Consider the following 25072-nt stretch of genomic DNA (forward strand, 5'->3'; position numbering starts at 1 on the left):
CACTTTTTTGTACAAGACTAAGTGACTTTAAATCCTTGTGAAGATTATTCTTATTTCTAGTATTGATTCCATGAATTGAGCTGTTGGTTTGAAAAAGTGATATAGTTTTAATGACAAATTTCATTAAGGAATAAATATATTGGGAAGCTGTAGTTAGTATCCCTAGTTCCCTAAACAGGCTTCTGCAGGATGTTCTTGAGTTCATACCACATATAATTCTTACTGCACGTTTTTGTGCCCGGAAAACTTTAGCTTGGCTTGATGAATTACCCCAGAAAATAATCCCATATGACATTATGGAATGAAAGTAAGCATAGTATGCGAGCTTTTTCATTTTTATATCCCCTATGTCTGACAAAATTCGCATTGCAAACAGAAATTTGTTAAGACGCTTCAGCAGTTCTGTGGTGTGCTCCTCCCAGTTGAATTTATTATCAAGCTGTAATCCCAAGAATTTAACACTGTCCACTTCTTCTATCTTCTTGTCATCATATGTTAGACATATACTCTTGGGACACCCCTTACAAGTTCTGAACTGCATGTAGTGTGTTTTTTCAAAGTTTAGTGACAAAGAATTGGCTAGGAACCAGTGATTAATGTCCACAAATATTTTATTGGCTGATCTTTCTAAGACTACACTTGATTTGCTATTTATTGGAATGTTTGTATCATCAGCAAACAAAACAAACTTGGCATCTGGTAATGTTACTGATGAAAGGTCATTGATATACACAAGAAAAAGTAAGGGCCCCAAAATGGAACCTTGTGGGACCCCACATGTAATTAGTTCCCAGTTGGATGATGCCTGATAGCTTGATACATGTCTCTTTCCTAATAACACCCTTTGTTTCCTGCCAGAGATATAAGATTTGAACCATTTTGCAGCATTTCCTGTTACACTACAATATTCTAGTTTACTTAAAAGGATATTGTGATTTACACAGTCAAATGCCTTTGACAGATCACAACATATACCAGTTGCCTGCAATTTTTTGTCTAATGAATTAAGCACATTTTCACTGTAAGTGTAGATAGCCTTCTCAATATCAGAACCTTTTAGAAATCCAAACTGTGACTTTGACAGTATGTTATTTGAGATAAGATGGTTATAAAGACGACTGTACATTACTTTTTCGAAAATTTTTGAGAATGCTGGCAACAGTGAAATTGGACGGAAATTTGATGCTATTTCTTTATCTCCCTTCTTAAACAGTGGCTTAACTTCAGCATATTTCAGCCATTCAGGAAATATTCCACTGACAAACGACTGGTTACACAGATAGCTTAATATGTTACTTAGCTCAGAATCACATTCTTTAATTAACTTTGTTGATATTTCATCATACCCACTAGATGTTTTTGATTTTAAAGATTTTATGATGGACATTATTTCTGTTGAGGTAGTGAGGGTCAAATTCATATTATGGAAGTTACTTGAAATGTCTGGTCTAAGGTAATCCATAGCAGCGTCTACCGAACCTGACAACCCCATCTTTTCAGTAACAGTTATAAAATGTTTGTTAAAAAGTTCTGCAACACTATACACATCTGTCACCAATGTATCATTTACTCTTAATGCTATTTGTTCCTCTTCATGTCTGGTTCTACCCGTCTCCTCCTTCACTATATCCCATATTGTCTTTATTTTGTTATCTGATATGACTATCTTTTCCTTGTAATATATTTGCTTTGACATCCGTATTACAGTCTTTAATATTTTGCAGTATTTCTTATAATGTGCTATAGCATCAACATTGGAAATGTTTTGGATTGACAGATACAGTTTTCTTTTTGTTTTACAAGATACCCCTATTCCTCGAGTAATCCATGGCTTCTTTGTAGACTTTGCTCTAACCTTGGCAAGTTTTGGGGGAAAGCAGTGTTCGAATAAGGTAAGCACTTTATTAGCAAAAATGTTACATTTTTCATTCATGCCATGAGCACTGTAAACATCAGTCCAGTGAATGTCTCTGAGGAGTGCCCTAAAATAATCAGTTTTTGGCTTACTGTTTACCCTCTTGAGCTCAGATTTAACAGATTTTATATCCTGTTCAGTATTAACATTTAACAGAAGGAACTGCATGTCATGGTCTGAGAGGCCATTGACTATTGGTTTTGTAATATAAATTTGTTCATTGGATTTTTCTATAAAGATATTATCAATGGCTGTTTGTGAGCAGGTGGCTATCCTAGTGGGGAACTTTACTGTGGGAATTAAGTTGAATGATAGTGTTACTAACTCAAATAAGTTCTTATTGGGAGAGTCTTTAAGGAAATCTACATTGAAATCACCAGCAACCACTATTTCTTTGTTTTTGGTTGTTAAATGGGCCAGTACAGCTTCAAGGTGGTTTACAAACAGATTAAAGTTACCTGCAGGTGCTCGATATACACTTAATATTATGAAAGATTTTTTGTGAAAATCTAATTCTGTTGCACATGCTTCCATATGCTGTTCTCCTGCATTGCTCCTGCATTGTTGTTTCTTCTTCTTCTTTTGAAGCATTAATTATGTCACTCCTTAAAATGAAATGTATCTTCCACTGTAGTGTCTGCTTACTAGTTTGCCACCTAGCAATTAAAATTGTTTACATACAGTGGTTTTCTTACAGTAAGTGACATTTCAGATTATAACAACTCGCCTCTGTATGTGAGGTCACTAATGTACACCAATGCAATAGCTTTTGACTTTCTAATCGATTCAAATTCCTGTGGTGGAAGACATATTGAGTGAAAGTTTTTGGCCAGCATGGGGTGATAAAGGGGTGGCATGAAATTCCTGATCACCAGACTTCCTGCCAATGTCCTGAAGTGACTTCTAAACTTCTCTGTGTGCTTCATTGTGCAAGGGCATGTGACACCACTAATGGTGATCCATCTGACATAAGTGATCGTTAAGCTTGGCGACCCCTTTGGTGCCATTCAAGAGGAAAAAAGCTATGTGCTGGAAACCCATTTCACCCTCTCCCGTCTCTCATCATCAAACAACACAGTCATGACAGCACATCATACTCACATCAGTTAGTTAACCTACACGCATCAAAAAACATTTAAAAAAACTAGTTCACACCATGAGGAAATGTGCCATTGTACATGAAAAAAGAAAACACTTTCTGATTGGGAAACTCAGCCTACCTCTTGGCATCTCCATGCTGACAACTTCTAGGCCTATATGTATGACGTCAGTCTGTTGTAGAATTCTGGAACATGTTTTTAAAAACAATGATCATGTAAAGCCCAGGCTGCTTGGTCCATGAGACCCAGAAGCAGTAGACAATGGCGCTGACATTGACGATGTGTTCCTTGAGTTCCATAAGGCATTTGCTACACTTCTGCACTGTTGCTTAATGAACAAAATACGAGTGCACAGTGTATCAGACAAACTGTGTGATTGAAGAGTTTCTAGAAAACACAACACAGAATGTCATTCTCAATGGAGAGAAGTCGTCTGAAGCAACATTAACTTCGGGCATACCCCATTGGGGTGTAGGTCCAATAGTTTTCACAGCATATATAAACAACATAGTAGATAACATCACAAGTTCCTTTAGACTTTACGTGGACGATGCTGGTTTATACTGACAAACATGAATGCTATAAAATGTAGGAAGATCAGCAGGGGTTCGACACTTGGTCTAGGAAGTGGCCCTTAGCACAAACAAACATAATGTATTGTGTATACATATAGAGAAAGAACAATTACTGTATTGTTGCACAATTGCAGAAGATTACTATAAGCAATCAGTTCCATAAAATATCTAGATGTATGCTTATGAAGCAGTTTACACAAGAAAGACCACATAAAACCAATTGCAGGTAAGTCAGATGGCAGACAGAGGTTCATTGGAACAATACCCAGGAAATTAATCCATTCACCAAGGATGTAACTGACAAAACCCTCATTCAATCAATGCCTGAATACTGCTCATCAGTCTGAGATCCATAACAGACAGATTTGACATTTTCTATTTATTTCTTCGCTATTTTCTTCTAGTCTGTTATCTGTATAAAAGAACAGATCGAATGTTGCACACGAACTGGCATGAATAAAGCACATAACATTTTAACATAATTTCAATTATGTTAGTCATAACTAAGCATTATGCTATTTAAGGGGGAAATATCTACATAGAATAACTATATTAAAACAAAAAATAATAATAATAACTTTAAAGAAGTCTACATACCTCCATTTGGCCATCGGGTGCACAGCTACCTGTTCATCTGGAATCCAGGAGACACCCACTACTTGTCTATTACACTGTGCAGCATTCTAAGACCACAAATTTTGTAATTTATAATGCTGATGTACACGACTGTCACATTATACAACACAGTACTACACTTCACAACAAAACACTACACTACACTTCAGTACTTGTTATTAGTACCAAGCTGAAACTCTCATTAGCCTAGGTGTTAGCCCCTGGCATGCTGAGGTGTAACTCAGGATTCACAGGAGTTGTGCTACTCTACTACCCAAGGTGGAGAGGTTGGGAGATGGTTGGATTGGGAGATGGCTGTCAGGATCTCAGGAAGTTCTTCCTGGTCCTCCCCAAGGCTCGTCTCTCACTATTTACAGAAGGTATTTGTAGATTGGTGTTCTGCCATGGCGCATCTCGCAGTCGTGATGTAAGGCCTCTTCTTGTTTGTCTCTCAGCCAAGTAGGCTTGCGGTTCATACGCTGATAGCTGTAAGCGAGGTCAGCTTATGCCACAGTTCCTCATTCCTTATTATATTACGATACAGACTGTTGCATTTCCAAATTAGTTCCTGTCCTGGTCTGTAATATCTTGTCTAATGGCACATTCCCAGACAATGCGATCCAGGGTACCGATTAATTGCTCCACATTTACAAGTGTCTGTGGTGCGCTGTTGTATTTTTAGTAAGTAGATAGGTTATGGGCCTCTTGCCAACAGACAGAGTATAGCTCCCTTGGTCGGAAGGAGGTATATCTTCTTGTTCTTCCTCTGACGTTAGGAAGAAACTGGTAGGTACTCCTTCCTGTTTGTTCTGTCCCAGATTTCTTGCCACTCTCCGTCAATGCATGCTTTTATTTCCTTATTCGATACAACTATTCGCCTTATGATATATGCACTTTTTGAGTCAATATTGTGCACTTCTTTTTTTTACTGTTAGGTCTAGACGTAGATAGATTTGGTAGAGGAAATACAGGAGATCCAAATAAAAGCAGAGCATTTCCTCAGATGTTCATTTCGCAGGCACAAAAGTGTCAAGGGAAGCGTTCAACTAACTCCAGTGGCAGACACAGCAAGGGAGGCATCTGCATCACAGTGTGGTTTAAAGGTCTGAGGGTGAACATTCCTAGAGGAGTCATCCAATATATTGCTTTCTCCTAACATCTTTAAAAAAGACCATGAATGTAAAAGTACAGAGATTACAGTTCACACAGCCTTCTCACCTATCTTTCTTCCCATGAATCATTCATGACTGGAACTAGAAAGGGGGAAGTGACTGTGGTACAGAAGCCTATTCTCTTGCCACATACAATAATGTGGCTTGACGAGTATAGATGTAATAATCAATAAATTTCGGCATCCTGTATCACACTCTATACGACTTTTATACTGACACATCACATGAAATAACACTCTGTGCCACTACAGTTTATTACTGAGTGAAGTTCAGGATTAAAATTGTGTGTCCACTGCTAGGCCTTCCTGAAATTCTTGGGCTTGAATCCACACATAGTCGCCTAGTTTAGTTTATTTTGGCACCTGGGAAAACAGCTGGGACCTCTGTATGGCGACAGGAAATGCTTGAGGCACATTGGATAGCTCTGTCGACTAAGGTATGGCGATTTCCCTCATCCCATATGTTGGACTGTGGGCAGTAATTGCTCTGTTAATTGACTTTTCACGGCTTAATGGTCGTCGAATATCCTTCTTTCTCTTCACCAGAGTACGCTGAAAATTTACTTTGTTTCCTCCTCCATCCCACAAGCATGGGTTTCTATATTCACCCATGGAGTTAACAAGGGAACCTTTTGTATCTGTGTGTTTGAGAATCTTAGATGTTATGGCGTAGTTCAGGTTTCTGACTACATTCATCAATGTTGGTTTGCTTTGTGGAGGTCGGTGCCACTGACAGATGAACCTTTTTTATGAATTAGCGATGCTACATCCCTCTTCATGGATTTGATGCTCAATGCTGCTACGCCTAGTCGTGTTAGGTCGATGTTAACAGATGTTATAAACATTTGCACCTCTTCACTTACCATCTTCATACTTGTATGAGGGATCTTGATGACCTTCCATGTTTCTCCATAGTACGAATTTTGGAACCGTGTTGAATGCCTTTTAGCATGTTATTTTCTGATATGTTATCTCTTTGTGCTGGTAGCACTTGAATTCCCGTAACAGTCGTGCATGCTTCAAAAGGAACACCTGATAGAAGTCCCTGCTGCGAAATTCAATGGCTGTGGAACTCTGTCAGTTCCATGGTATTGGGGTTCAAAGTGTGACACTGCACCAATCACTCTGTATTTATGACCTTCCTGTCTCCTCCTAGTGCTGGCTCTTTTCATCACTTATATGGTTGTCACAGAATAGTTTCTTAATTTCCACATAAAACTTGTCCCAGCTCTAAAACTCCCATCATTGTTCCGACATGACCTCTGAGCTGCAGCGCTGAAGTAAAAGTAAGTATTGACAAGACACATCATGTCATCCTATCTGTTTTATTTAGCGATGTGACAGAATCCCTTCAGGCATTTCGTCAGAAACTGGTCAGCATCTCCCAGAAACACTGCTCTGTAGGTCTGACATGCATCTAACTTACAGTGATGTAAAGTCTATTCACCAAGAGCTGGGACGAAACACAAACAGTGTCACCTGAGCGACTACGCTCGTTTCCAGAGAAAGCATTCGGTGTTCACGTGATACGTAGGGGTGTGGAAAATCCTTGGCGCACGATTTGCAGATTCGGCTGGCTGCCGAGCTGTCACAGCGGACTGTGAGAAACCTGGGCGACAATGTACGAAATAAATTTAACAGTAATGTTAAAATAATGTTAAACTTTGTTCATTGTGTCGAAGCAGATTTATTTTCATTCAGGTTGCTAACAAGACGCTCCACTCAGACACAATTAATTGTTAATTTTAATAACAATACAGTAATAATAATGATAAAGGATTAAACAAGGTTCACTCTGTCGAACTTGAACTGTTTTCATTGAGGTTTATAACAAACCGCTCCTCTCTTTCCTCTATAATGCAGTCTAATTTCCACATTTGAGTTTCCACTTTTTCTACGACATGGAGGACGCACTTGTTCCAATCCTCTGCAGTCACTGTTCTTACTGTTTCTTCTAGCAATACTTTAACTTCCGGCATTCTGTATGTTTTGCTTTTTGCTGCAACATAGCCTTTAATTCTGGCCCACACTAACTCGATGGCGTTCAATTCACAGTGGTATGGAGGAATTCTGAGAACACTTTTCCCTGCATTCTTCGGCATTTCATCTATTGCGTATTCGTTGTGCACTGTTATGTGATTTTTAACAATATCTAATAGTTCTTTCTTCAGCATACCGTCTTCGAAATCGATGTTTTTAGATTTTAGCCACTCTGATATTTCGTGCTTATAGGAATTCGCATTTGGAACTTTTTCTTTTCTCCGAGAATGGTACGGCGCGTTATCAAGAACAATAACTGCATTTTCCTGAAGCCGAGGAAGAACATCTTGAAACCATTTCTCGAAGGTTTCGGCGAACATCTCCTCATGATAATCTCCACTTTTCTTGGATTCGAAACTCCACAAACATCATTCAACGAACCCTGCTTTGTTGCCAATGTGTGCGATAATCAGACGTTTCCCTTTACCTGATGGGCCCTTGCTTCCAGTGGATAATGCGGACAGAAACGCTTGTTTTGAGGAATTTATAGTGTCATCTACCCAGACGTAACTTCGGGTATGTCCTGTGTTCACCCACGTCTCGTCCAAATAGTAAATGGGTCTGCCTTCATCTCTCAACCGTTTAATGGTTCGAAGATTACGCCGCCTCAATAAAATGATGTCATCCCTGTCTATTAGCATGCTACCGCGCCCACGCCAGACATATGTGGAATTCATTTCTCTCAATAACTTATAAAATATAGTTATCCGAAAATTGCCCAGATCTGCATCTTCGTTCACGACTGTAAGCACTTTGTCAGTTGTTGGCAATTCGTTACGAAAAAAAAAAATCGTGTACTTTCCTTCGTGTGGCATTTCTATCGAAGTCATCAACACTTTCAGAAAGTTTCTGTCGTAATTTTCCTTTCTTGGGAGACTTCAAAGAGTGTGTGGCCTTGTACTCACTTCTCACACGATACACTGAAGAACGTCCAACACCTGTAGCTGCAGCTGTTTTCGAAACAATGGCACTCATCGACTGCTCTGGATGTAACAGTTCCGTTTTACACATTAAGCGCCATGTGCTTCTCAGAAGAACTTAACGATTTCTTCTTTGCTCGTTTCTTTGGTGGACTCAGAACTGACACGTCGACCTCGCTCGCTAAATCCGTGGATGACATAATGAGGATAGCCGTATGTGGTGCTAATGAAATAAGTGAATATATAAAATAAGAAACTATGCGATGCTATTGGATGCGCACATAAACCGTGAATGCTCAGCGTGACTACAAACACATATACTTTAATAATCAACAACTAGTCTTTCAAGCGTCTTTACAGATGAACTTATGATATCCTGAAATCGCCGCTGTACAACACCCACTAAAGAGCTCGCACGTGCAACTGAGACGGCCACAGTGACTAAGCGCCGCCCCTGGGAACTGCACAATGCATCGCTCATAAAGGACAAACGGTTGCACCCATCGCATTCGAACAAACTACAAAATTAAATTCAGACCTTTCTGAAACTTTTGTCGCTTACACCCCCACAAAAAAATTTAAAGGGGAAAAATTTGTCGCTTACTATATTTCGGATGATGATTTGGTAAAAGTTCTGCTTCAGACGTGAGATTTTAATTTATTACTTCACTATTACTGTCTCTATTGGGCAGAAAATTTGCAGACGTCATCAACATATAGTACTGAAGGCAATTATAAAATTATTTTGCTGTTCGACACACAGTTTAGGAGATATGGATTGATAAATATGGAGTTATGCGAAAAAACAACTTTTCCTGAAAGCTTAAATATTTCTCTTTTTCAGTGACAATAAATTTTAATGTAATGTAAAAAAAGGTGTCGGAAGGTAGTTCTCGGATCACTTTATCATATTCAGGTGCCAAATTATAAAAAACACGACTTTCATTTTTTTAAGTTTCTGACGCACCTGCCTTGTACACCCCTCGAAAGCAGCGCTGTGGTCACGCGCTTTGCCGTGTTTACAGTACGTCTCTTGCTTCGGTGAATGTAGTATTCATGGCTACAGTGACCATATGAATCTTCAAGGAATGTACTGTTTACCCTCATGTTCCTGTCCATGAAGGCAACAGCTTCTGTGCAGATCTTTTGCTTTATTAAAGCAACAGAGATGACAATATTAGGGATACTTGGGTGTCAACACCAAGGTGTGGGATGTATCTTATATATCATCTTCTTATTGCAACATGGGATGCCTATATCATGAAAGAATATTATCTTTCTTGGATAATATAATGCTAGCAGTCCCATGTCCTACAATTAATTACATCAGGGTGTTAACCTTTTGCATAGGGTGAGAAAGGTATATTAAGATACATTCGTTACTTCTCTTACACAGCAGAAGAATTTCTTTTACTTCGAATGATTTATTATTGCTTTGAGCATGTAAGTTAACAAATCTCAAAAAATATATTTTAGTTTAGTTTCTGTGCATGTAATAATACTCAAATATTCATGCTTCTTGCAATGGCAGTTAATTATACTGGTGTGCAAATCTTAAGGACAAAAGTAACTTTCGCATTATGTTTCACTACCAAGTAATATACACTCCTGGAAATGGAAAAAAGAACACATTGACACCGGTGTGTCAGACCCACCATACTTGCTCCGGACACTGCGAGAGGGCTGTACAAGCAATGATCACACGCACGGCACAGCGGACACACCAGGAACCGCGGTGTTGGCCGTCGAATGGCGCTAGCTGCGCAGCATTTGTGCACCGCCGCCGTCAGTGTCAGCATGTAATAATACTCAAATATTCATGCTTCTTGCAATGGCAGTTAATTATACTGGTGTGCAAATCTTAAGGACAAAAGTAACTTTCGCATTATGTTTCACTACCAAGTAATATACACTCCTGGAAATGGAAAAAAGAATGCCGTGGCATACGGAGCTCCATCGCAGTCTTTAACACTGGTAGCATGCCGCGACAGCGTGGACGTGAACCGTATGTGCAGTTGACGGACTTTGAGCGAGGGCGTATAGTGGGCATGCGGGAGGCCGGGTGGACGTACCGCCGAATTGCTCAACACGTGGGGTGTGAGGTCTCCACAGTACATCGATGTTGTCGCCAGTGGTCGGCGGAAGGTGCACGTGCCCGTCGACCTGGGACCGGACCGCAGCGACGCACGGATGCACGCCAAGACCGTAGGATCCTACGCAGTGCCGTAGGGGACCGCACCGCCACTTCCCAGCAAATTAGGGACACTGTTGCTCCTGGGGTATCGGCGAGGACCATTCGCAACCGTCTCCATGAAGCTGGGCTACGGTCCCGCACACCGTTAGGCCGTCTTCCGCTCACGCCCCAACATCGTGCAGCCCGCCTCCAGTGGTGTCGCGACAGGCGTGAATGGAGGGACGAATGGAGACGTGTCGTCTTCAGCGATGAGAGTCGCTTCTGCCTTGGTGCCAATGATGGTCGTATGCGTGTTTGGCGCCGTGCAGGTGAACGCCACAATCAGGACTGCATACGACCGAGGCACACAGGGCCAACACCCGGCATCATGGTGTGGGGAGCGATCTCCTACACTGGCCGTACACCACTGGTGATCGTCGAGGGGACACTGAATAGTGCACGGTACATCCAAACCGTCATCGAACCCATCGTTCTACCATTCCTAGACCGGCAAGGGAACTTGCTGTTCCAACAGGACAATGCACGTCCGCATGTATTCCGTGCCACCCAACGTGCTCTAGAAGGTGTAAGTCAACTACCCTGGCCAGCAAGATCTCCGGATCTGTCCCCCATTGAGCATGTTTGGGACTGGATGAAGCGTCGTCTCACGCGGTCTGCACGTCCAGCACGAACGCTGGTCCAACTGAGGCGCCAGGTGGAAATGGCATGGCAAGCCGTTCCACAGGACTACATCCAGCATCTCTACGATCGTCTCCATGGGAGAATAGCAGCCTGCGTTGCTGCGAAAGGTGGATATACACTGTACTAGTGCCGACATTGTGCATGCTCTGTTGCCTGTGTCTATGTGCCTGTGGTTCTGTCAGTGTGATCATGTGATGTATCTGACCCCAGGAATGTGTCAATAAAGTTTCCCCTTCCTGGGACAATGAATTCACGGTGTTCTTATTTCAATTTCCAGGAGTGTATCTCAATGAATTTGCACTGTAGATAGCAAGTATTGCTACAATGTAGTTCACAAGGTAACTGAAGTAAATACGGAGTGAGATGAACAGAAATTACAATTATTCGAAGACAAAAATTACATTGAAGTCACTGCGATTCATAATGGTCCCCTGGGTGTTAGAAAAGGCGAGACATGGTTCTTAATAGCGTGTAATCACCACAGGCAGCAACGCATGCTCTGCAATGTTGATAAGGTGTTCTTGTGGTAGTGCATCCACCAGCGCAATTGACAGCTGTTGGATGCTCCTTGATGCACATAGATGTACTGCAACACGTGTCTCCAAAGCAACCCCCAAATGTTCGATTGGATTTAAATTGAAGAAACAGGCAGGCCAGTCCATTCACCTAATATTCTCTCGTTCAAATGAAGTTAGGGCCAGATGAGTCCCTGAAAAAACGTCCATGTTGAAGGAATACAGTGTCAGAATAGCGTTGACCGTGTGTGAAACATGTTCCAAGATTTGGAGGTCAGTACACTAGTGCAACACTATGCCTCTTGTGACACTACCTGTTACTTCTACGTAGTTGCTCTTCTTAACAGCACCTCATAGGAGCAATCCAGTTGCGACTTTGCGTGATGTTGCTCATACCTTAGGTGTCTGTGCTACACACGGCCTATTTAAAAAGATTAGCTCACTGTAGTCATGGGGTCGAGCTCTGAATGTTTGCTTTCATGCCCCACAGGTAATTCGCTGCAAATAATAACCTGTAGCTCTGATGCTGCAGTTAAACAGTTTATGCATTGGCTAGAATTGCAAGTAAATAAAGTATACAGGAATATAAAATAAAATATACATCGATAACTTAATAGAAAGGGTTCTATTCTAACGACTGTAACTGATGTAGATGACAGAGAATTGTAGTGAATAATGTTTAGTTTTCCTACAATAATCAGTCAAAATACAGGTACAAAATACTCTTATCAAATGCAGTAAAGTTACATTCAACGTTACAAGAATGATAGAAAAATCCCCAAACTAGATAGTCATCAAACACTTGTGAAAACTTTCATTTCGTGATCACAATACATGAAAGATTCACCAGATCAAAGCAGATTAGAGTTCAACATGATGATTCTCAAATTAACACATGCAATACAAAGAGTAGTAATGCATACTTTGTATAAGCTCAGTTCCGTAATACAAATGCAGAAAATTGAAGTCCTACTCTGCAGCACATTCAGATCTCTTGTGAGTTAGAGGCCCTTCGAAAATTATTGTGAGTTAGAGACCTTTCAAAAGTTATTGTAGCAGCCATTCACCGACCAGAATCAATCACCTATATAACTGAAGCATGTATATTACCACAGACATGTCTGTCATCTTCCAGAACTCGTCACAAAGTATCTAGAATCGCTCCCTTGAGTTTGTCTCTCGAAACGACCCGTCCACTACTTGACTCCCAAAGTGATCAGTTACTGCCTGCTTCTCCATTGGCTGAAGGCCGTCTCCACCAAAAATACATCGCCCTTAAGCTCTACAAATGACTTAACTCATCTTCTCCACTTTCCCACACTAAAATATTACAACAATATTTAAATAACGAAATGTCATAAACAATGCATTCAAATAATTTACGATAATTATAAATAAAGTTTTGTCCATTAGTAAATATGACAGTATTCTTTTGCAAGTTTAAATGACACTAAATGACAATGAACTGTTGTTAAATATTGTTTAAATAACTTATTGTACCTTCTTGACATGTGTCTTTTGGTTCTCTTTTGAACTGTGGTTTCCACTAACACATGCAATTGATCACTTCTGAATTAGCACAGTTTTAGTAGCATTTGGATTCAACATTTAAATAAAGTTACTGGGGGTAAGCTGTTCATTAAATGAAAACTAAACTATGACAAAATATGAAGCACTGGAGCTGGGTTCATTTGCTGTGCAAATGCTGAGAATATGCGTAACAAAAAAGATGTATAAGACACCGTAAATCAATAAATGAAATATATACAGATACATAGCTTTCAGGGATGATAACTATAGTGCAATGCTATCATCTGTGATAACATTTGTTGAAATCGCATGAAGCATTTAAAGGTTGTTAATTCAGAGGTTCGTTGTGCAAGTGTTTATTCAATGTTAAATATTAACTCCTGTAGTTTTAAAGATATTGAAATATTATGGTGTCATTGGACATGCCTCAGTTATCTGAGATCGCATACGTATTCCGATTTGAATTAATATTTGTTATTAGTTCCCAGTCACAAAGACTGACAACAGCTGGGAGGGCGGTGTGCTGACCACATGCCCCTGGGCTGAGTAGCTGACATGGCGGCTGGGCGGTACCGTTGCGCCTTCCAAGGCCTGTTTGGACGGCGTTTAGTTTTTCTTATATGAGTTATTGTCAAATATTAAGAGCTGTATCTTGGCCATCTTTAAGAGTGGTTTTTCTAGGGCATATTCTGCACAAAGACAATGTGAGTATCAGCTGTTAAAGTGCCTAGCTCTTGGATTTACACGTTCATTGTCTCTGCACCTGAGCTCACCTGGGGCGGAAACAGTCAACTAGCAGCCTGCCTGTGGCATGCCCTGTGCCCGTTAACGTTCATCCATGTAACAATGTCATCTCTCCTCAGCACCAGGCCTAGGTAGACACGCACATACTCGTAACATTACACACCTCCAGTTAATGTGGCACATTAGGTCGCTAATTTGGCATATTAAGTCCCACCAAATTTGACATATTTACTTAACACACTGTGAGTATCCTTGTGGTGGCGTATGAAACAGTATGTTGCACCTAGGATATGTCATAACCTCTTACCAGCCTCCATTTACTAAATCTAACACAAATCATAAAAACCGTGGATTATTAATTAAATGCCCAAATAAATGCGAAACTTTTAGTAACTTTAGAAACATCTCGATTTTTCAAAAGTTTTTCCCACTTTTGCGCTCATTCTATAGCACATTTTTGCTTTGGCCACATTGTAAAACTTCATCATCACCAACACAGCATGCGATCGATGTTCTGGGCCGAAGTTTGGATGGTTCACAGTCCAACTACCCCTGACAAAATTATTGACAATCTTGGCCACGAAACATGCTTCAATCCGCACTCAGTGTCAGTGCTGAAGGTGATAGCTGTCAAAATACGATGGTGGCGTAGTTAACAATAATCATACGACTTCCTGAATCCCCATAGATCAGGCACTGAACGCCCTCCCCAGTAGAAACGATAATTCACAAATAGGATAGCAATCAAAAACTGATTTATATTATAGGCAAAACACTTGATTCAGCTCGACATTTCAAACACACTGTCCATGTTCCCACGAGAAAACACATCTTTTGTGCTATGAAATTTTTCAAAACCCATAATTCAATTAACTTTTTGTCATTTATCTACAAATTTACTGCATATAGTACGAAAATTTAAAACCAGTCCTACCCTGTGAAGAAGTAGCCCATTTTTTCAGCAGTTAAACTGAACTAAAAATTCATCTGTACCCTCTTTGCATAATAAAATGCTTATCCCAAAAATTATTCACTCACTCATATTATGTAGTCATCCTCAAAATTTCAGACACAAATCTCTTCAAAACCCGTCCAGGGTAACATACATCATAAAATTAAGTCACATAATATACCCTCAAAAACTTAGCTTGCATTTTGCACTTAACCACATTTTACTTCCACAAGAAATTAAAATTTTAATGAAGTCTGATGACATCCACACACCAAACTCTGTGCAAAGAATAATTACAACTACACTAAATATGTCACATGATAAACCCACCCAAACTACTACAAGTAACAAATTTAAATAACGGCTTGAAATCTCCCCCTAATCTCACGTATAATACAATTTATTCCTCTCTTTCACAAATAACGAAATTAAATATGTTCTGCCGACCTCTGCGCACAAAGAGTCGCGCGGCCAATATAGACACTATGTGTGCTGCTATTGTGATCTCCACAGCTGCTTAGACTCAGACTCAGCATGCCTCTGTGTAGTCTTCTTCTTCTTGCTTGAAGTTCTGTGGCGAACTTCCCCTCACCTAGCTTTGCTACCAAATCTCACGCATGCAACTGCTGCAAAATTGTTTGTTCAGAGCCCCCAAGCAAACTGCCTACCATGCAATAGATCTAGAACCTGGAGCACAGAATATTGCAACGTGTTCGAATTACAATTGCAGTTCTGAAGGTGTTAGACTAATATCCCAGACGAGAAAGCCCCCCAATTGTGTAGGTACCAAACTGTTACTGCTGTGTAGTCGCTCTTCTTAACAGCATCCCATAAGAACAAACCAGTAGCGAATTTGCCTGGTACTGTTCGTACCTTACTACAATATTTAGTCAAAATACAGGCAGAAAGTACCCTTATCAAATGCAGTAAAGTTATGTTCAGAGCATTACAAGAATGATAGAAAAATCCTCAAACTAAATAGTTATCAAAGACTTGAGCAGACTAGGTCCATTTTGTGATCACAATACAATAAATATTCACTGGCTCAGAATAGTTTAAGAGTTCGACATGATTAACAAATTAACACATGCAACACAAAGAATAGTACCTCATACTTCTTCTATGCTCAGTTCCATAATACAAGTGAAGAAAGTTAAAGTCCTACTCTGGGGCACATTCAGATCTCTTATGAGGCCCTTCAGAAGTTATTGTAGTAGCCATTCACCGCCCAGAATCAATAACCTGTGAGGCTGAATCATGCATGTTACCACAGACACGTCTGCCATCTTCCATAACTCGCCACAAAGTGTCTAGAAACGCTCCTTTGAGTTTGTCTCTCGAAACGTCCCAGTCTCTACTTGACTGCCATAGTGTTCAGTTACTGTCTGCTTCTCCACTGGCTGAAGGCCATCTCCACCAAAAATACATCGTCCTTAAGCTCTACACATGACTTGATTAATCTTGACTACCTTCCCACATTAAACTAATATATTACAACAATATAATAAAGAAATGTTATAAACATTCTCTTACACTCTGATAATTACAATAATTACAAATAAAGTTTTGCCATAAGTAAATGTGAGAGTGCTTTTTCGCAATTGCGTTCACATTAAATCTCAATGAACTGTCGTTAAATATTATTTAAATAACTTTTTCTACCTTCTTGACAAGTGTCTTTTGATTCTCTTTTGAACTGTGGTGTTCGCTAACACATGCAACTTATCACTTTTAAATTCAGCACAGTTTTCAATAGTACTTAGAATCAACATTTAAATAAAGTCACTGGAAAAATCGCAAATTGTTCATTAAACAAAAACAAAAGTATGACAAAATATGAGGTACTGTTGTTGGCTTCATTTGCTGTGGAAATGTGGACAATACAATGTTCTGACAAACTTTTGCATAACAAAAAAGATGTATAAGATGTCGTAAATCAATAAATAAAATAGATACAGATAAATAACTTTGAGGGATGATAGTTGTGGTGCAATGCAATCATCTGAGACATTCTGATCTACCATGATAAGGCAAAAGGTAGTAATGTTGATAAAGCAACATACACCAGCCTCAAGAGACACCACAGATCACAAATCAGATTAGCCAAAAAGTGCAAATAATAACTTCACTGAAAACTCTAATTATAAATGTAAATCCGTGTGGGGGGTCATCAAAGCAGAATTAGGTACAGCTGGACATGGTGTAAAAGTTACAAATGATGTTAATGTCACTCCAGACGAATTTAAACCCTTTATCATCAATGCTGCTAACCCTAATTCATCTCTTCCTCGTATGAAGAGTTTGAAATTTGTGTCAATACTTAATTCCCAATCTGCTTAGATAAAACATTTTTTTCAAAATATTGTTCATACTCTGCCAGCTTGTAACTGGAGAAAAGTGGAAATATGTGTAATTAAATCAACAGCAAAATTAAATGGTTCCAATTCAGAAAACATTTATGACCTTTCAAATTATGTGATTAAACTGCGTGTCTGTTAGGAATATTCTCCAGAACGACTAAAAATGTCAGTAGACATTCCATTACACAAAAAGGGTGATAAAACCTACACTAATAATTACCATCCAACTTCTCTGGTACTATTTTCTCAAAAATTATTACAAAAGCAAATCTGCATGCATTTACCAAAAACAATATATCGATTAAGTCGCAATATGGTTTTAAGTTATAGTTATCATCAGTTAAAGCTGTTGAAAATAATATTTCTATTATGCAGTCTTCTTCTGAATCCAAATTATCTGCTGAAACAACACTTGTGGATTCGAGCAAGGCATTTCTTTATTTAACCCACAAGGAAACCACTGAAACAACTATGGTGTTACAGCATTAGGGACCTGGGACTCTCCTGCATCAAACCCTAATTCAGTGACAGCAAACAAATTCTAAGCTAAAATGGTCAAAAGTCACTGTTTATGGACATTACTAGAGGTGTTCCCCACAGATCAGTACTTGGGCCCAGCAAAATTTGCTTTACAGTGATTATACTACTTTCATCAATTCTGAGGAGGACATAGATAAACAGAAGAATTAAAGTAAAGATTTCCTCGGATTTTCCAATATGTGGTTTGAGGCCAATGAGTTAGCTATTAACTATGAAAAGACTGTAAATATATCTTTCAGCTTATCCAGTGTCATTGTTGAGCCCACTTCTACCAATCAGACTCACATAGACTACATATCTTGAAAGCTTTCATGAGTTATCCATCTACCGTAAAAACTCTGCACATCTGTTTCCGAAAAACTGCTGATTAACTCCTATTATACCTTCTTGCATTTATATTCTTTTAGGGAGTTATTTTCTGGGGGGCAGGGATATTTTTACATGGCAGAACAAAGCCATCAGGAGCATCTCTGGGACTACCAAAAATAACATATCATGCTGGTCTTATTTCAAAGAATTACAGGTAATGACACTCTCATCTCTTCTAAAATAAAGCTGCCTTTTTTACACAAAAGAAAACCTTAACAGTTACAACCTTAGGCAGTTCATTAATAATCATAATAACTCATCAAGCATTAAAGACAGACATTTATACAACTCAGTTTAAAAACCACAAGGTAGTTACAATTATGCAGGAATAAAGCTTTTCAATACATTACCTGTGCAGAGACATGTTGCACCTCTAAATATATTTAAAAATTAGATCCAAAAATGTCTGAAAGAGATAGCTTTTTACGCTGCTTAAGACTCTGAAAACTCATTAAAAGTAGACCTGATTTACTAAATAACTCATATTACTGTTTGTTTGCACCTTCTCTCTAAGCTTTTTTGTCCCCTCTGGTATCTTGTCTTATGTATATAATGAATAGGCAAGTAAGTAAATAACGTTCAGCTCATATTTTACTGTTAACCAAATTGGGAAACTTTTAGGGTATGCCTTCTATTCACTTATTATGAGAACGTGAAACTTAGTAACTTAACAATGCTTAGTCACATATTTACCTGTTAAGCTTGTGGGGAAATCTATATAAATCACTTGTGTTGTTTTATCATGTATATTCTTTTATTATATGTACTTCAATTATATTTAGTACCATAATGTATGTAAGTGTTTCTTAACATGTCAATCATAGTTTATAAAACCTCTTGCATATTACTCATGACAACATCAATTGCTTGCAAATGCTTAAGGATGGATGAATACATAAATAAATTAATTAATCAGTTAATATTTGTTTCACTGATCATGTCCACAGTTATTATTATAATTTGTAACGCACAAATCTAATGAATTGTATTCAACTGTGTTTAAATTTCATATACTGCTGCATGTTCGTCTTCATGATGGCGACCCACACACGTAAGGTGGAAAAATGGACTGCCTGTCAGACAATGACATGAACGAAGGATCTTTTCAAACTCCCTCCCATTCTCCTCCCCTTGTCCCAGGGATCAGTGCTATGGTTACTGCTATTTACAATATTTGTTAACGACTTGTCCAGTAACATGCCATATATAGATAGGAACAAAATGAAACTACAAACTGAAGAATACCTTAAATTATCGGATATCTGGTTTAAAGATAATGAATTCTCTCTTAAATGTGAAATTTCAGTTTATCCAGCATTGACAATGAATACACGTTTACATTGTTGGTATGTATCTATATTCGAAATTAACTTCAAACAGTAACACATAATATGTATCTAAAAAGCTGTCATATGTTATTTATCTCTTAAATGAACTATGTGTTTCTGAAAAATTGTTGCTTAGTTCCTTTTTACACTTGCTTTCACTGCCATGTAAGATACTTTATTCTTTTGTGATGTAATTCTTGTGGCCAAAATAATTTTTAAATGCTGGAAAAAGATAATTATAAGTATGTCTGGAATTCCCCTCAGTAAAATAACTTGTAGGCCTTATTTTAAAAAGTTAATATATTTAACAGTTCTACCTACTGTCATACATGGTTGATTTTTGGACCTAAATGGAAACTATAACAAATATAGCCTAAGGCAGTTTTACATCAACATAATACTCACTAATCATGACAGATAGACGTATCTACAGTTAGATTTAAGAAATCACAGTGTATTTATAAATATTTAGATATGGTAATGCCTTATGGCAAATCTGCCAAGTGCATGTCTTTCCATTGGACGCTGCTGCTTAATGTATTTTCGCACACACATAATGTGTCACTAAATGTCCTCAAAAATAAAACACAACATGGTTGAAAGCAAAGGCTTTTAAGACATTTGAAGAATTAGAAAACTGAAACTTCCTGGCAGATTAAAACTGTGTGCCCGACCGAGACTCGAACTCGGGACCTTTGCCTTTCGCGGGCAAGCGCTCTACCAACTGAGCTACCGAAGCACGACTCACGCCCGGTACTCACAGCTTTACTTCTGCCAGTACCTCGTCTCCTACCTTCCAAACTTTACAGAAGCTCTCCTGCGAACGCAGGTTCGCAGGAGAGCTTCTGTAAAGTTTGGAAGGTAGGAGACGAGGTACTGGCAGAAGTAAAGCTGTGAGTACCGGGCGTGAGTCGTGCTTCGGTAGCTCAGTTGGTAGAGCGCTTGCCCGCGAAAGGCAAAGGTCCCGAGTTCGAGTCTCGGTCGGGCACACAGTTTTAATCTGCCAGGAAGTTTCATATCAGCGCACACTCCGCTGCAGAGTGAAAATCTCATTCTGGAATTAGAAAACTGTTCAAATGACAATCTAAATTGGTAATTTATTCACAATTGCACCTTCATCAAAGAAATTTGTTATATATTAATAGGAACAGGAAAACCTTAGTCACATCTTCATTATCCAACTTACCCATCTCATGTGGCATCCTGCCCCGCACTGAGTGCTACCACCATACAACAGCACAACATAGTCGCTGCTGGAGTACTGGTTTTCCTTCATGTTTTACTCTCTCTGTTAATACATTTCACTAAAATGAACACTAAGTTGGGACTGCTGTATCAAATGGGTATGTAAAAATCTCCTTTAAAGCCACACTTTTTGAAACTAGAAACTAACCAACGTTTTCAATTGACACTAGCTTCATATTAAACATATGATAATCAGTATTTATCTGGGCCGATTCCATCTACACATCGCAAAAACGAATTTGAAAATATCTGCCGAAACACCTGAGAAATGTGATTCTTGAGTTTCTCCCGGCGTATTTGATAATCAAAACATCCACGGGTGTGCTGCCGGTCTATAGTGTCCAATGGGCACAATATTTCGGCGATCATACATGTCGCCATCATCAGGTAAAATGACGGACTGAGCTCCTGTCAACGTGCCGCCACGGAGATCCGTACGCTATGGCTGCTCAGAGGGAACTAGGTTCGGTTGCGGCGGCGGCTGATTTAAATATCCTCCGCCCGCGGCGAGCTCCCTCCGCCGTCCGTGCCCCGCGCTTAGATCGAGTGCAGAAAAGCCAGATACCCACTAATATTATGTGCCTGAATGGCAGTACTGGATGGGCAAAACATCATCTTACCGCCAGATTTTGAAACTGGAACCGCTACTTCAAGTACAACACATACCAAAGAATGAGCGAATTATGTTCAGTTCCCTCACAACGCCAAATTCATTCTCACTCAGGGAGATCGAACTCGTATCTTCTATATGACAGTCAGAGAAACGAACTACTCAGGTAAGTAGCAGACTTTTTTACTGTATTGTATATTTATTGGTCCAGCTTTAACACAATAATAATAATTTTATTGTCATTCGGCCATTACAGCAATAGATAACGTCATATACATACTAAAATACAATTAGTAGTTTCAAAGAAACAACAGGTTTGTTGTTAATATTATAGTATTATATTACAGTTGATAAATTCTCTTATATCATAGAATGGGTGGAGGACTAGCCAGTCATGAATTGTTTGTTTGAATAATTGTTCAGGTAATTCTTGAACAGATTGAGGAAGATTATTAAATAGTTTGTACCCCATGATTTCATAGCTGTTGAGTGACTTTGACAATCTGCGGTAAGGACTATAGAGGCACCTATTCCTTCTTGTATTTTGGCTATGTACATTTTCTCTGGTTTTTGTTTCTGGTAATTTCTTCTTCGTATAAATTAGAACATAGTATATGTACAATTTTACAAAAGTTATGATTTTCTGTTCACAGAACAATAGTTGACAGTGTGCCTCATATGCAGAACCAGTAATTATCCTAATAGCTTTTTTTTGCAGTATTAATATGTCATGTGCACAGCTAGACTTCCCAAACAAAGTAATTCCAGATGTTGTTATACTGTCAAAGAATGAAAAATAGGATGTTCTAACATATTTTTCAGGAACACAATCCATAAGTCGCCTTAACAGGTAAATAACTCTTGACAACTTACCACTAATATATTGTACATGTTGACCCCAAGGTAATTTATCATCTATGTATAGCCCGAAAAATTTGACATAGCTTGGATCATCTGACAGAAGCTTGTCTCTAAGACTACAAACCATCTGGTGTGTTTTGTTTTCATTCAGCAGGAATCCATTTGCCTTGAACCAAAAGGATGTTTTGTCAATTGTCTTTGCTGCACAAGTTTTAAGGCTATTGAATTCATCACTAGCATAAAGAAATGTTGTATCATCTGCATACAACACAGTGGTGGACTTGATAAATGACGGCAAATCAGTTATCATTATCAGGAACAAAAAGGGGCCCATCACAGATCCCTGCGGAACACCTACCTTGACTTGTTCTATACTCGACATTTCTTTCCCTACACAAACAACTTGCTTACGATTCTGAAGATATGATTTTATTAATTTAAGGCTGTTATGTCTAATGCCATAGAATTCCAGTTTTTCTAGGAGTGGCTTATGCTTTACACAGTCAAAAGCTTTGCTTACATCACAAAATGTGAGTTGAGCATAGCCCTTATCCTCAAACACTTGATGTAAGTATTTGACTACAAAGTCTACAGCATCCACAGTAGACAACTTTTTCCTAAAACCATATTGAGAGTCACTAATTATTCCTAATTTTTCAAAATAAACAGATAGCTGTTGGTAAATTACACATTCCAGTATTTTAGAAAAAGCTGGGACTATGCAAACTGGTCTGTAACTAGAAGGTGAGTTTATACCTCCCTTTTTATATACTGGAACTACCCTAGAGTTCTTTGGGAAAATATCCATCAGATATGCATTTATTTATACAGAATGTTAATGGGTATACAATATAGTCTATTACTTTCTTTAGTAAATTACAGGATGTCATATATATCTACACTGTCTGAAGATTTCAACCGTTTTACAATGCTTAGGACATGACTAGGTGAGACCTCGGAGAACATAAACGTATCTGTGTCTGTTGGTGTTCTGCAAACATTTTTAGAAAGTAACTCTGATGAACTGATATCAGGTTTGATTATAGTATTTCCTGCATCATCAACAGATTTAATAAAGAAATCATTGCATTTTTGAGGACTTATATTAATTTTTTGCTTCTTACGTATTTAGCAACACCATTTATTAATTTCCATGCAGCTTTGCACTTAATTATCAATGGTACTGAAATTATGTGCTTTTTTGGCTTCCACGATGGCTTTTTTATACTCATTCCTGCACCTTATATAAGCTAATCTGGCATCTGATTGCTACATATATTGTGCAACACCATAACTTGGTTTTTCATATTTGATAATTGTTTAGTGAACCATAAATTTTGTCTGTTTGTAGCCGTGTTTGTAAAGCCTTTGTCAGTTAATTTGCATTTCTTTATGGGGATGTTGTCATTAAATTGTGTCAGAAATGTTTTTACAAAATCTCAAATACATGCTTTATCTCTTGTGGGCCTGTTATTGATTGAGTGCAAATCGCACTGTCTTAGAAGGTTTTTCAACTCAGTCACAGTACATTTATGTGTTGTTATATCAAAATCTGCATTCAGATCTCCACCAATCACTATGTAATAATGCAACCATCTGGTCCCTCTTAGTATATCTAACAGCATGTCCTATTTTTCTAGAAATACATTGATGATACCCTTAGGTGACCTGTAAAGGGATACTATTACTAACTTAAAACTGTCCATAACTATACCAGTGACTTCAAAGTTCTGTTCCTCACATAAATAATCTAAGTCCAACTTAACAACGGAGCACCTGAATGACTGATTAATATAAATTGCCACACCACCTCTTATATGCAATTTTCTACAGTAACTATTTGCTACGTTATAGTTATCAAGTTTGACAACTGGAAGTACACTCTCAGTAACCCAATGTGCACTCAGACAGTAAATATCAAATTTGTTATCTAGTCCAAAACTGTTTACAATAAATTCTTTATCTATTAGTCCTTGAATTTGTTACACTACTTATCTCATGGGCTTCTTCATGTTGCTGCCTTCCACTAAAAAATCATTCAGACGGAGAGGAGGTGCTGTTTTCCATCTACCCGTAACACTTGATGCTGCTTCTCCTGCTGCAATTCTCTTTTGTCCTTTTAGAGGCACTGTAGTTACTGTTGCTGGTGAAACTTCTGCTGTTACTGCTGCTGTTACTTCCTTTTCCACTGCTGCTACTGATAATGCCACTGGTGACTGTGACGCTTTACATGTTTGCACAGATGTAATTTTTTCATCATAGAGTGTATATGCAGATGTTTCTTCCTCATATGCTGTTGGTGCACTTTTCTTTTCTGTTGTCATTGGCAGAAAACCTGTTGCAGGTAGTGCTATTTTTACATAGGCATCCACTCCTGCTGTCTATCACCTGGAGAATTTCTGTGGCCAGCACTTTCTTCCCTAGGTTGTTTCTGTGCAGTCCATGTCTAGTAAAATGCTCTCTTACTGAACTCGTTGCTTCAATGAAAGTTGTGTGCACAAAACCGCTACAAATCTTCCTGAATTTCCGATTTCTTGCGATGATTTCTCTGCTTACACACGAGTCTTCTGTTAAGTCGTGTCTGTAGGGAATGGTTAAAACAAATACCTTCGCCTGTGAAATTTTTCCTGGCGATTCTTTCAGTGTTCTTGCAGGTTTCAGGCCTTACATGATTATTCACTGGGTTATTAAATATAAGCACCGGTACGCGACATTCACAAGTAACAGCCCGTGACACCGTACATCACAAATTCAGGAACTACCTGTTCCACTACAGGTCGTTTCTTTTAGTCCTGATTGTAGAGTGC

General features: G+C 38.7%; 2 non-coding genes across 2 annotated transcripts; one reads left to right on the forward strand and one right to left on the reverse strand.

Annotated features, from left to right (window-relative positions):
• Nucleotides 1-20214: 20214 nt before the first annotated feature.
• Trnas-cga (transfer RNA serine (anticodon CGA)) lies at nt 20215-20289 on the reverse strand. Its single transcript has one exon. It is a non-coding gene; the product is annotated as a tRNA-Ser (tRNA).
• A 174-nt stretch (nt 20290-20463) lies between these two features.
• Nucleotides 20464-20538, forward strand: Trnas-cga (transfer RNA serine (anticodon CGA)). The gene has a single exon. It is a non-coding gene; the product is annotated as a tRNA-Ser (tRNA).
• The last annotated feature ends 4534 nt before the right edge of the window (nt 20539-25072 follow it).

This window comes from Schistocerca cancellata, chromosome 8 (assembly GCF_023864275.1).
Source record: "Schistocerca cancellata isolate TAMUIC-IGC-003103 chromosome 8, iqSchCanc2.1, whole genome shotgun sequence".
NCBI classification, from domain to species: Eukaryota; Metazoa; Arthropoda; class Insecta; order Orthoptera; family Acrididae; genus Schistocerca; species Schistocerca cancellata.